Raw genomic sequence first — 12815 nt, forward strand, 5'->3', positions numbered from 1 at the left:
GCAGGGGGGCGGGACCCATGCCTGCCAGGGCTGGGACCCATACCTGCCTCGGAGGAAGCACCGATGCCTGAGGGTGGGGCAGGACCCATGCCTGCGGGTGGGGGCGGGGGGCGGGATCCATACCTGCCCGGGGTGGGACCCATGCCTGCCACGGAGGAGGGACCCATGTCTGCGAGTGGGGCAGGACTCATGCCTCCGGGGGGGGGGGGGGGCGGGCGGGGCCCATACCTTCAACGGGGGCGGGGCCCACATGTGATGGGGTCGGGACCCACACTTGTCACCGGGGGTCTGCGTGGGGGGCGGGACAAGAGGCCACGGGGCAGGACTCACCGAGTAGGCGAGGGACAGTGGGCACGTGGCCCAGATGGCCTCACACCACGCATGGGCGGGACTCGGTCGGAACCGGTCCAACACGCACCTACGCCCAGAGAGCTGCCAGGTACAGCGACAGAGATCAAGGGCACAGGACACCGAGGGGCCGAGCCCACAGCGACGGCCCAGGAGACTGCCGACGGTTGACGGTGACACCGAGGGCGGACGCACCGCGCCGAGCTGCCAGGGCTGAGGGCCGGAGCCTCCGCGAAGGGCTGACGGTCCATGCACCGGGCCAAGCCGGGCAGAGGGCGAATGCGGGGCTCCGAGGGGCCAAGCCCCGATGCAGGGTGCCGAGCAGTGAGGACGCCACGGAGCCTCACCCTCGAGATGACAGGGGTGCCGGGGCCCACGGGGTCCCCGAGCAGTGGGAGGGCTGGGGAGTGCAGGGGGGGCATCGGGGGTCGGGAGCAGTGAGGATGACTCAGAGAGCTGGGAGTGCGGGGGTGGGGGGGGCGATGGGGTCCCCGAGCAGTGAGGATGGCTCAGAGCCTGGAAGGAGGGCTGGGGGTGCGGGGGCTGACAGGGACCCAGAGCAGTGAGGAGGGCACGGAGGGCTGGGGGTGTGGGGGCCGACAGGAGAACATCGGGTGGTTTAAATCTTTTTTTTTTTTTAATTTTTATTTATTTATGATAGTCACACAGAGAGAGCGAGAGAGGCAGAGACACAGGCAGAGGGAGAAGCAGGCTCCATGCACCGGGAGCCCGACGTGGGACTCGATCCCGGGTCTCCAGGATCGCGCCCCCAGCCAAAGGCAGGCGCCAAACCGCTGCGCCACCCAGGGATCCCCATCGGGTCGTTTGAAGGGAGGCAGACAGGCAGTGATGGAGACCCGGGGACGGTGGCCTGCTAGGGACTCCGGCACCCACAGCCCTGCAGGGGAGGCACACTCCTGCTGACTGGGAGCGGGGCGCCCGCCGGAAAGCCCACCTAGTGGGGCTCACACATCCTCTCTGAGCAGCACACACTCAAGGAGCCCCCACCCCACCCCACAGCCTTGAGAGTTGGAAGACTTATGCTATCTTTCTGGAAAGGCACATTTTCCTAAGTGTTTTCCCTAAGGGCCTCCACTCAGCACGCCGGCCACAGCCCTGTTTGTCTGTCCCGCAGGTGTCCTAGCAGAGGAAGAGGTGGGACACTGAGTCCCAGAAATCCTGTCCTGCAGGCTGGAGTTGTCCCCAACCCCGCCAGAGGTCTCGCTGCACCTGGAAGGTGGTGCACACGTGCTGCTGCTGCTGGGGGGCCGGGAAGCGGGCTGTGCAGGGGGGCTGGGCTGCAGGAGGGTGGACAGGAGGCTGGGCTCTGCTGGGGACCTAACGCGTACGTCCCCGTCCCCTGCCTGTAGCTGCACTGAGCACTGGCCCTTCCTTCTCGGAAGCAAGCAGTCACCGGGCAAAGCTGTGACCGTGGAGCCCGCGGCAGAGAAGTTCACCTGCGTGGGGATTGCCCAGTCTGAAGACAGGGCTGCTGAGCGTGGGGCCTGCAGAGCCTCGGCGGCACAGCGCCCGCTGCAGTGTGTCCCGGATGCCCACGCAGCTATGTGGCAGCCATACACGTTGCAGCCGCGCCATCTGCCCTGACTAGATGGCAATGGGGCTGTGCTGAGGGACCCGAAGTTTCTGGATAGACTATGAGGCTGCCATTCCGCCTGTGTGTCTGAGCTCCTTCCTTCAGAGCCACAGTCCCCTGCACGGGGCATAGGGGTGCTCAGGACCCTCCTGCCCCGACCACAACCGCACGATCTCCTGTCCCCAGACCGATGCCTCGATCCAACCACGGGGAGTCATGAGCGTGCCTGAAGAGCGAACTCTGGCTTCAAGGGCTGGTGTCTGCCCCTCCCCATAGCCTCACTGCTGAGCCCACGTACGCACCACTGTCCTCGTCTGCCCCCGCTCTTTGTGCCCCAGTCACATCGGTCATATCTACCGCCAAAGTCTATCTCCCCGGGTCCCACACGGATTCCCCCATATGGCACAGCGCTGCCCCCAGCCCCAGGCCTGGGCCTCATTCCTCTGTAGAGCCCAGAGGAGGCTCCTGACACGTGGTCACCTCAAGTCCAGCCCCAAGGAGAGGTTTCCAAGCACCAAGGAGACCGTGAGACTCATGCGCCTAAACTCCACGCAAAGCTTTCCCTCTACGTGAAGTGTCTTATGGGGGTGGGGGGGACTGCTGCTGCTGAGAGGCCCAGACATCCTTGCTGAGGCTGTCGGCCCCGCACCTCCTGACAATGAGCCCTTGTGTGCGCCGGTCACACGGACACCACAGTCATCGGATGACACAGCCTGATACCCCAACCTGCTCACCCAGAAGGGGGCCGGCTCCCTTGCTGCTTCATAGACCGGTTCCCCAGCCGATTCGCACACAGCGCGTGTGGGCACCTCCCTCCGTCCGTGAGCGGATGTTATGGGCCACACCACGTTCCCCAAGATACATACATTGAAGACCTCGGCCCGGGACCTCGGAATGGGACTGTCTTTGGAGAGGGAGTCTTTAGTCGGGTGGTCACGGTGAAATGAGAGGAGGGCGAGCCCTGATACCGTAGACTGGGGGTCCTTAGGAGAGGAGGACACAGCGAGAACACAGCGTCTACACACCCAGGAGGGAGGCCTCAGGGGGAACCAGCCCTGCCTGCCCCCACCCCCCCGATCCCGCACGTCCAACCTCACATGTCGCAACCCTGAGAAATGAATACCTGTTGCCTGAGCTGCCCAGTCTGGGGTATCTGTTGCGGGGGCATGAACATGCCGTGAAAACCAGGTGCCGGACCTGACAGAGCCGGCCGCCCTGTCGTCTAGAGCCGCAGGCCCCAGGGCCCGCAGGGACAGGAACGGGAGAGAAGCAGGCCTCGGCTCCTTGCCTTCTGCCGCACCTGCTGGGTGGCATGAGCGCCCTCTCTGTAGCAGCTACTCTGTGTCTGGGCCCTCGCATGCGTGTCACAGCAGTCCGGGGGCTGGGACACTCCTCACACACTTGGTGAACGCTCTAGCAACCCAGGCCCCGGGAGGACGTGGGTCACAAGCTGCTAAGCGGCAAAGCCAGTCCCAAGCACACCTTCCACGCGGAGTCCCAACCCCCTCCGCCATCTGCTAGGGCCCTAGAGCAGGGGAGCCTTGCTCTCCCAAGGGCAGCAGCGCCGTCGGGCGGGGGTGCCGGGCCGCCCGGCCGTTCCACAGCGCGGGATCAGGAAAGCCTCCCGTGCGAGCCGCACCGACTTGTGTCCTTGCTGGGCGTGCCGCCGGGCCCCGGCCCCCACCATGCCATCTCACACCGGCTGCCCTTCCACCCCATGCTCTGCACCGCCGAGCAGCTTCCTTCATTTCAAGGCCACTTCCCAGCTGCCCCAGCAGCAGGAGTGGATTCCGACTGTGTAGCCACCACCGGGGTCTGAGTGCAAGTGCACGCTCGGCCCTGAGGGACCACCATGCCCTCAGCCAGTCTCTGGGTGCCGGCCCCCCAGCAGGAATCTCCCTGTGGGGGCCAGACCCAGGAGTGGCACCTGGGGGCTGTCGGCACCCCCTGGCCTCATGGGCCCCCTGAGTGGGAGCAGCGGCCGCTCTGCTGCATCACTTGGAGCTGCCGAGTGCCCCGTGGGAGGCACACTGCACAACACCGTGTCCGTGGCCACCGTCCTGTACCCCTGGCCCTAGGCTGCCTGGGGAACACAGGGGGAGATCATTGGGTTTCTAGGTGGCACTCAAACCCAGGGGTGAGCATGTCTGCAGGTTACCGACACTCGTGACCCTTTTGGTTGTTACCTGTGCCGCTTCACCACCAACATGGTACCAACTGTTCCGCTTCCAAGCACGTGTGATGACAGGGACTTGCTTGCTTGCATTTCTCAAATGCACTGGCTGGTGTAAACATGGCCATTCTACCCACAGCTTCTTGGGAAGGCGGGGTGGGAAACACCACCAGCCTCGCCCCCAGTCACTGGGGTGTCTCGTTACCACTATGTTCACCTGAGCACACGCTCCACAGCAGCAAGTGTTACAAGCACCCTAAGTGTGCCCGGAAGGCTGACTGCTCATCTGGGGCGCAGACCAAGGGGCGCGCACCACACAACCCACTGCGCCTGCGTCTCCAAAGCGCAGCACAGGCGCCACGGTAATGGTACTGGTTCCATTGTTCACAAACGCACTAAAGCTTATACTACGTGACTATGTCTTTTAAAAGCAATAGAAGAGATTTTAGGTGCCTCACGTTTACCGCACCCCGTCCACATTCGCACAACACGTTTTCACTCTCGCTGGTTCTCGGTGTGTGCGCCTGCGTTGGCACCTCCAGGCTGAACCACAGAACTTTGCTGTGACCACCCCCAGAGCATAGCTGGACGTGTGAGCCACCTTCTATAGGATTTCCAGAACAAGGAAACATCAGAGAGTCCATACACATCTGTAACTCCTATAACAGAGGGAACCAGAGACTGCATGAGACCCTGGTGAGCCCACTGCAGTACCCAGTGACCCTTGTGGCACCTCGGCGACCCCACCGTGGTGTCTCAATGACCCTTGTGGCACCCCAGTGACCCTTGTGGCACCTCAGTGACCGCACTATGGCACCCCAGTGACCCTTATGGCACCTCAGTGACTGCACTATGGCACCCCGGTGACCCTTGTGGCACCTTGGTGACCCCACCGTGGTGTCCCAGTGACTCATATGGCGACCCCACCATGGTGCCGTGCCCTGGTGACCCTTGTGGCACCTTGGCGACCCCACTGAGGTGCCCCGATGACCCTTGTGGCAGGCACCTCGGCAACCCACTGAGATGCTCCAGTGACTCATGTGGCACCTTGGTGACCCCACCGTGGTGCCCCCCTGGTGACCCTTGTGGCACCTCAGCAACCCCACTGTGGTGCGCCAGTGACCCTTGTGGCACCTCGGTAATCCCACTGCAGTGCCCCAGTGACCTTTATGGCACCTCGGCGATCCCACTGAGGTGCCCCGGTGACCCTTATGGCACCTCGACGACCCCACTGTGGTGCCCCGATGACCCTTGTGGCACCCCAGGGACCTCACTGTTGTGCCCTGGCGACCCCACTGTGCCAGAGCTTCCCCACCAGACCCTGTTTTTCTTCCTTTTTCCTGCCCATGTCTCCACTGCACTTCCCAGGCTAACGTCACCTTGCGGTGTGGATGCCGCCTCTCTAGGTGTTACTAAGGGGACATAGCAGGATTGAGGAGGGTCTTAGGATGAGGGGTCGGCTCCTGTGTGATCACCCCAGCAGCCCCATCCCCTGCTGGCAGGAACCCTCCACCCAGAAGGAGGAAGGAGAGACCAGACGGACAGAGCCTGGGTCCCGGAGACCCACTGGCCCTAGACTCACATGACGAACACATGGCCTTCGACGGTCAGCCCTGCTGTGCCAGGGCGCTCCACTGCAGTAACACAGTTTCCCTAAAAACAAAGGTACTTTGCAAACCCCTCCAGGACTGTGACAAAAAATACGACTTCCTAAGACTTTTCCCCAAGCCATAGCCCACGCGGAACGTGTCCTTGCAGACCATGGGTCAGGTAAATGGCTTGAAAGCAGGGGCCCCTCTGAGAGGATCGCCCGGAGTTCAGGGCCCGCCCACTTCTGCCTTCAGCGCTGAGGAGGAGTTTCCTTGACAACCGTGACAAGCCTGCTCGGTTCCCATGGCAACCAACTTTCTGAATCGCCAAGTCTTCCCTGTTTGCAGCGTTCCTAATGGAGTCTTGTGGAGCCGAAAGTGACAGTGTTGTCATCATGTGCCAGCAATCGATTGCTCTAAACCTGCAATTATTGGTTACATGAGGTTTTTAATCATGAAATTACACAAGAACCAGCTTTCCAAGGTGACTAATTCTGCTCTTGGCACCCACGGAAAGCATGGCGTAACTGTTCTCGTGGTGGATGAGCCCCCTTTCTGATGGAGCCAGGCCTGGGGTCCTCCCTCACAGATGCTTTGAGTGTCCCCAGACGCACATGCCCACAGTATAGCTGTCAGCACCAGTCCATAGAAGACCTTACACATCCCCTAGGATGAAAGGGTTATCTTGTACCCAAATAGTGGGTTCAGTTGTGGACCCCAAGAGATATGTTCCCAGAACATGTGAAAGTGACCTTATTTGGAAAAGTATCTTTGCAGATACATTAAATGAGGAATTTTTAAAAAAGATTTTATTTATTCATGAGAGAGAGAGAGAGAGGCAGAGACACAGGCAGAGGGAGAAACAGGCTCCACGCAGGGGACCTGACGTGGGACTCGACCCTGGGTCTCCAAGATCACGCCCTGGGCCGAAGGCGGCGCCAAGCCGCTGAGCCACCCAGCTGCCCTAAATGAGGGACTTTGAGCTGGCACCACCTTGGATGAACACGGACCTAAATCCAATCACAGGTGCCCTTACAAGAGACACAGAGGAGGAGCCACGTGAAGACGAGGCAGAGAGGCAGGGCCGCAGCCACCAGCCCAGGGACTCCTGGAGCCCCAGAAGCTGGAAGAGACAGGAGGGACCCCTGCCCTCTGGAACCGCTGCAGGGAGCACAGCCCTGCCCAACCTGGACCTCAGTGGTCCTGCCCTGCCTAGGTCTCAGGCTTCTGGTCTCCAGAACTGGAAAAGGATAGATTTCTGTAGTTGTAAGCCATCCAGTTTAGTTTGTTTTACAACCATGATCCAGGCTCTGATCCAGGATAAAGCTAATATAAACTGCTGACTTCGGGGTACTTTCGATGGATGATGTACAGGAACTTTTCCACCATATTATTACCTTTTTGAAAGTCTTGTCATTGAGTCAAAACAAACATTAATGAAAATTCTCAGCAAAAGTCTATGTTTATGCTTGATATGGAGACATTCCTTGCTTACTAATATGTCTGTGCCTTTGCTTTGGGATGAATTTGGTGGACTTGGGGCAATAACACCTGCTCTCCACTCAGGTTATGAAAAGGGCACATAAACACAAGCAGCAAAAGCAGAAATACACAAACGGGACTACAGACTTAAAAGCTTCTGCACGGGGAGGCCTGGGTGGCTCAGCGGTTGAGCATCTGCCTTCGGCTCAGGGCGTGATCCCGGAATCCTGGGATCGAGTCCCACATCAGGCTCCCTGCATGGAGCCTGCTTCTCTGTCTGTGTCTCTGCCTCTCTCTGTGTCTCTCATGAATAAATAAAATCTTAAAAAGATAAATAAAAGCTTCTGCACAAAGGAATCCATAGAGTGAAAAGGAGACATATAGGAGAAAATAATTGCAAATCCTATTTCTGATAAGAGGTTGATATTCACAATATACAAGGAACTCTTACAACTACAACAAAAACAAGTGGCCTCCTAATAGGCAGACCTGAAGAGGCATTCTCCAAGAAGACACGCAGATGGCCAACAGATCTATGAAAAGATGCTCAGCATCTCTAATTGAAAGAAATGCACATCGGAAGCACAAATACCACTTCACACCCATCAGGACGGCCACTATCAAAAAACAGGAGACAACCAGGAAGAGTGGGTATGTGGAGAGATTGAAGCCCTTGGCTGTGCTGGTCGGAATGTAAAATGGTGCAGCCACTGTGGGAAACAGCATGCAGGGTCCTCCAAAAACTAAAAATGGAACTACCGTCTGACCCAGCGATCTTACCTCTGGGCACATATCCAAAACTGAAAGCAGGATCTCAGGAGCACCTTGCTGACTCAGTCCGTGGAGCACGCAGCTCTTGATCTCGGGGTTGTGACTTTGAACCCCACATTGGGCGCAGAGATGACTTAAAATAAAAATTTGGGGCACCTGGGTGGCTCAGTCAGTTACGGATTCGACTCTGGATTTGAGCCCAGGTCATGATCTCAGGGTTGTGAGGTGGAGCCCTGCATCGGGCTCCACCCTGGGCACGGGGTCTGCATAAGATTCTCCTTCTCCCTCTGCCCCTCCCCACCTCTCTCTCTAAAACAAACAAAACATTTTAAATCTTAAAATTAAAAAAAAGAAAGCAGGATCTCAAGACATATTTGAATGAATTGGGGCCCAATTCATGAAAATGCAAGTAGAATCGTGCGTGCCAAGGGCTGGGAAGACAGGATGGGGTCTGTTTAAGGGGCAGAGTTTCAGCGTTACAAGATGAGAAGGTTCTAGAGATCTGTTACACAAAACAGAAAATAGTTACTACTAAACTGTATGCTCGAAAACTGTAAAGAGGGTAAACATATTCTGTGTTTTACTACAATTAAAAATGGGGGTTTTGGGATTCCAGGGTGGCTCAGTGGTTTGGTTCCTGCCTTCGGCCCAGGGCGTGATCCTGGAGGCCCAGGATTGAGTCCCACATCGGGCTCCCTGCATGGAGCCTGCTTCTCCCTCTGCCTGTGTCTCTGCTTCTCTCTCTTGTGTCTCTCATGAATAAATAAATAAAACCTTAAAAAAATAAAATAAAAGCTTTAATGAATTCGGTTGGATAGTCACAATAGTTGAAAGTACGGCATCCTCAGTGGGAGAGAGTCCACGTCCTCGGTGGGGAAGGACTCAGGTACTATTGGACTCGGCACTTCCCACAGCCACTCCAGGCTCCAGATCTATGGTTTATGGCCTGGGACACAGCAAGAAGGGGAAAGGGGAGAAGACAAAATGCAGGGCAGAAGGCCACGGAGACGGAGGCAGAGGCCGGAGCAGGGCATGTACGAGCCTAGGCCTGCCAGCACCCCCCAGGAGCTGGAGAGGCAGTGGGACCCTCGCCGCTGGAACGGCCAGGGGGAGCGCGGCCTTGCCCACGTGCATCTCGACTTCAGGCCTGAACCCAGAGAGCCCGCGTTCCTGTTGTTCTAAGCCAGGGCTGTGGAAACTTGGCCCAGTGAGCTGCAGGCAACGCACCGACCTGGTTCCGTAGGCTCCAGGGAGCAGGGGGCTCAGGACAGGCAGGTGGGTTACAAGCGTCTCACAGCCAGCGGCGGCCGCCCGACGTCCCAGGGCAGCGTCTGCACCACACTGCTGAGGGCTCAAGTCTGGAGGCCCCTCTGTGCACAGGCGGCATCCCAGCCTCCAGAGTCTTGTCCCGGTGCATGCGGGGGCGGGGGTGCCGGGTCTGAAGCCTCACACACCATCTGCCGGGTGACCTTCAGGGTCACCGTTCACGGAGGGAACCAGGAGCCGGTAGATGCAGTGATGAAACCCCACTGGGGCATCTGCTGCGCCCTGAGCAGAACCCTGAAGCCGAAGGGAGGTGGTCAGAGCGGGGGAGGGCGGGGGTGTCCTCCTGTGAGGCCAGCAGGCCCCGTGCAGGGAGCGTCCCCCTTCCAGTGGAAAGCTGCCCCGTGAGGGGCCATCTGACTGCTAGCTCAGCCCAGCGGTGTCTGCCCCTGCCGGAGCCACCCACCCTCCTAGTCTTGCCACACAGGCCGTGGGCAGGAACCTGAAATGCCGGATCGCTGGCAGTGGAACCAAAGCAGGAAGGACATGCAAGGCCTTGGTGGGGATACTTTTCTGGAAGTTTCTGATTTACCCAAGTCAGCCCTTCCCTTCCTCACCCATGGCCTTGTCCTGCTTCCTCACCTCTGCATGGGGGGAATTTCACACCGTGCGTGCAGCTCACTCATCCTCTCCCTTGGCAGGTTGCAACCCAGCAATTCAGAGGGAGGTTGCAGCAAAGGCCGCTCAGACCAGGTGACCTGCACAGCCACGGCCCCTTGTTCTCTCTGCCAGCCCAACCCTGGGGCTACTGACAGGACAGGTAGCATCACCCTACGTTGCTCCAATGCAGTGGAGCATCGCACCAAGGCTCCACTGTGTCCACAAGAATTCATGAGGGGGGCTGGGGGGTGTCTACGTGGGAGAGCTCACAGCATGTTTTGCTTTGAAGAGGGGGCATTTCTACAGACCTCTGCTCCAGGGACACCTGGGCCGCACTCCCAGAAAGGCTACCCGTGGCTGCGTCAGGCTGCCCTGATGGGCCAATTCTCACCCATCAGGAGCTCATAGTGAAGAAGATGGACCCTGCGGGAACCGGTGTGGGGGTCAGGAGGGGTCAGGGCTGACGTGGGGCTGCTACTCTGGTTTGTTTTCTAAGTCATTCAACCAGGTGGTGAGTCAGGGTGCTTCAAGATCGTTCTCACAAGATGTAAGGAATAGGAGAGGACAGGGTGGTGGGTGGAGACACATGCCAGGATGCCCTTGGGTGCAGCAGGCACAGCAGCTCACCAGCCGAGAGAGGCCCTGCCCGTGTGCAACAGAAGCCTTGTACACGCTGGTGGAGGGGGCCGGACAGCATAGCCCTCTGCACCAGGAAGAGGTGGGCTCATCCAGGAGCAGCGGTGGGCCTTGCTGGGGCCCAGTCCGGTCTTCTAGTATCTGAGCTGGGAGCTGGACCAGAGGTGGGTGACTGTGCCCCACAGAAGCTCCTGGTGATGGCAGATAGAGCCTGCTCAGGGTGACCCCAATAATAGGACTGTAAAAATGGATCCCATTGAAGGGAAGGAGTTTGTGAAACGGATCCCACTGAAGGGAAGTTTTCTGCAAACTGAAGCCTAAGAGTCAAATTTTGTGACAGGGGTGGTCAGGGGGCATGGGGGGCAATGCAGAGGAGCAAGTGGCTACTCCAGCCAGCCCACAGCCCCAAAACGCACCAAGGCTCCACTGTGTCCACAAGACTTCATGAGGGGGGCTAGGGGGTGTCTATGTGGGAGAGCTCACAAGCATGTTTTTCGGGAAAGGTGTGAACGAGTGGGGACTCGGGCCCTGACGGCTGCCACCTTTGCTGTGGAAACTTAAATCTGTCCTGAGAACGCAGAGAGGGAAGAGATTCCAGCCGCGGGGGCAGACTAGTTGTGGATAGTTCTGGATGGTCTTGAGGGGCACTGGAGACATCTAGACGGGAGCTCAGCCTTCCAAACACTGGAGATGCTCCCAACACAGCAAGGGGCATAGGGAGAGGGGAGGTGTGTGGAGTCCGCAGGACCAGCCCCATCTCCAGGGACTTGTCCTCCTTGTCCTCCAGGAGGCTCACAAGAGTGGGAATAGGTTGCGAGCATGTGTCACGGTGCACCCTAGGGATGCAGGCCCGACCTCAAGGTTGCTGGAAGGGGTTGGTCAGCAGGAATCCGGGTGCTGATTCCTTATGCTCCCACCGAGAGTTCCCACTGGTCTCGCAGAGCATGCTGCTCCCCCAGCAAGGAAGGGTGAAAACAGGGGCGCATTCCTCCAGGGAAGCCCCTTGGAGACTCCGTGCTGGGCGGCCGATGTTCACAGGGGCACGCTGCCTGGCACCCACCGAATCCCGGGCACCCGGAAGGCAGCAGGTGTTCCGCGTGGACCTCCTGGTGCCAAGAGTGCAGGCACGGGGAGCCCCTCCCTCGGTTAGGAGGAGTTTCAGGTAGGGGACGGCTCAGGGCTGTTAGCTTCCTGGGGTCAGCACCGTCATCACACCTGGACTGGGAGCTGGGAAACACCTGGGGAGCCGGCTGGGCCTGGGGGTGCCGGAGTGCGTCCTTGAGGCCGCTGCCCTGGGGGCGGGGCGCAGGGCCAGTGTCCAGCGGGAGTGGGGAGGTCAGGTCATGGCCTGGGGGCTCTGGAGGGTTAGGGTTAGGGTTAGGTCAGGGCCAGAGTGGATCCTGCTGAGCCTGGGTCAGAGCCCAGCAGGGACTGAGTGGGGAGGCGGGTTAGGGGCATGGCTGAGGAGCCACTAGAGAGGGGCTGAGTCTTTCCCGCTCCTTCCGCTGCCTGAGTGGTCTTGCACACGCTGCCCTTTTCGTAGGCACATCTCGCCCACACCGGTGCACACATACACACGCATCCGTGCTCAGATGCATGCATGCACATACGAGTGCACGGACAGACATGCACATACGCCCACAGGTGAGACACGTGTATACCCACACGGGTACAGAGTGTGGGCATCTGCACTGTGCACGTGCACACAGCTTGTCGTGCATACCCACACGTCGTACACACACGCATGCACTCATATGCACGTGGACACCTAGCCACACATGGACACACGAGCGCAGCACACCCGCTCACATACGCATAGAGACATCACACATTTCCAGACGTGTGCGTCTCACCCACACAGCAGCTCATCTTTCCTGTTCCGTGATGGCCTTCTCAGGCCCTCCCATCGCACATCACGGCCGACCCACTGGCTTGCACTGCAGGTGGTCCTGGCCTGCTGGGAAGACGTGACCACATCGGCGCCTGCCGTGGCCCAGTTTGTCTCTCCAGCGTCGGCTGCACAATGAGCACTTGGGTTGTCAAGGGGCAGCTGTGCTGTGGGGCTCAGCTCCAAATCTCCTTTTCCAGGCGGGCACAGAAATCTTCTCAGGTGACACGGGGCGTACTTTTGTGCGGCCAGTGAGAGAACATGGGACTCTGCTGGTATCTGGACAGACATCGGGAAGGTGTGAGGCTGAGCTGTGGATTTGGCCTCTTGATAAGTATCGAAGGGTTAGGGTCTCTGCTTCGAACCTTCTTCTTCCTTCTGCAGCCGGTGGGCACCATGTCCTCATGGCCC

The 12815-nt window shown here is 59.0% G+C and overlaps 1 long non-coding RNA gene across 1 annotated transcript; it reads right to left on the bottom strand.

The window, feature by feature from the left end:
- Nucleotides 1-1055: 1055 nt before the first annotated feature.
- LOC111094897 lies at nt 1056-5970 on the bottom strand. The gene is made up of 3 exons (XR_005385884.1): nt 5698-5970; nt 3066-4774; nt 1056-2925 (listed from the first exon to the last, which is right to left on the bottom strand). It is a non-coding gene; the product is annotated as an uncharacterized LOC111094897 (long non-coding RNA).
- Between the last annotated feature and the right edge of the window lie 6845 nt (nt 5971-12815).

Source organism: Canis lupus, chromosome X (assembly GCF_011100685.1).
Source record: "Canis lupus familiaris isolate Mischka breed German Shepherd chromosome X, alternate assembly UU_Cfam_GSD_1.0, whole genome shotgun sequence".
NCBI lineage: Eukaryota > Metazoa > Chordata > Mammalia > Carnivora > Canidae > Canis > Canis lupus.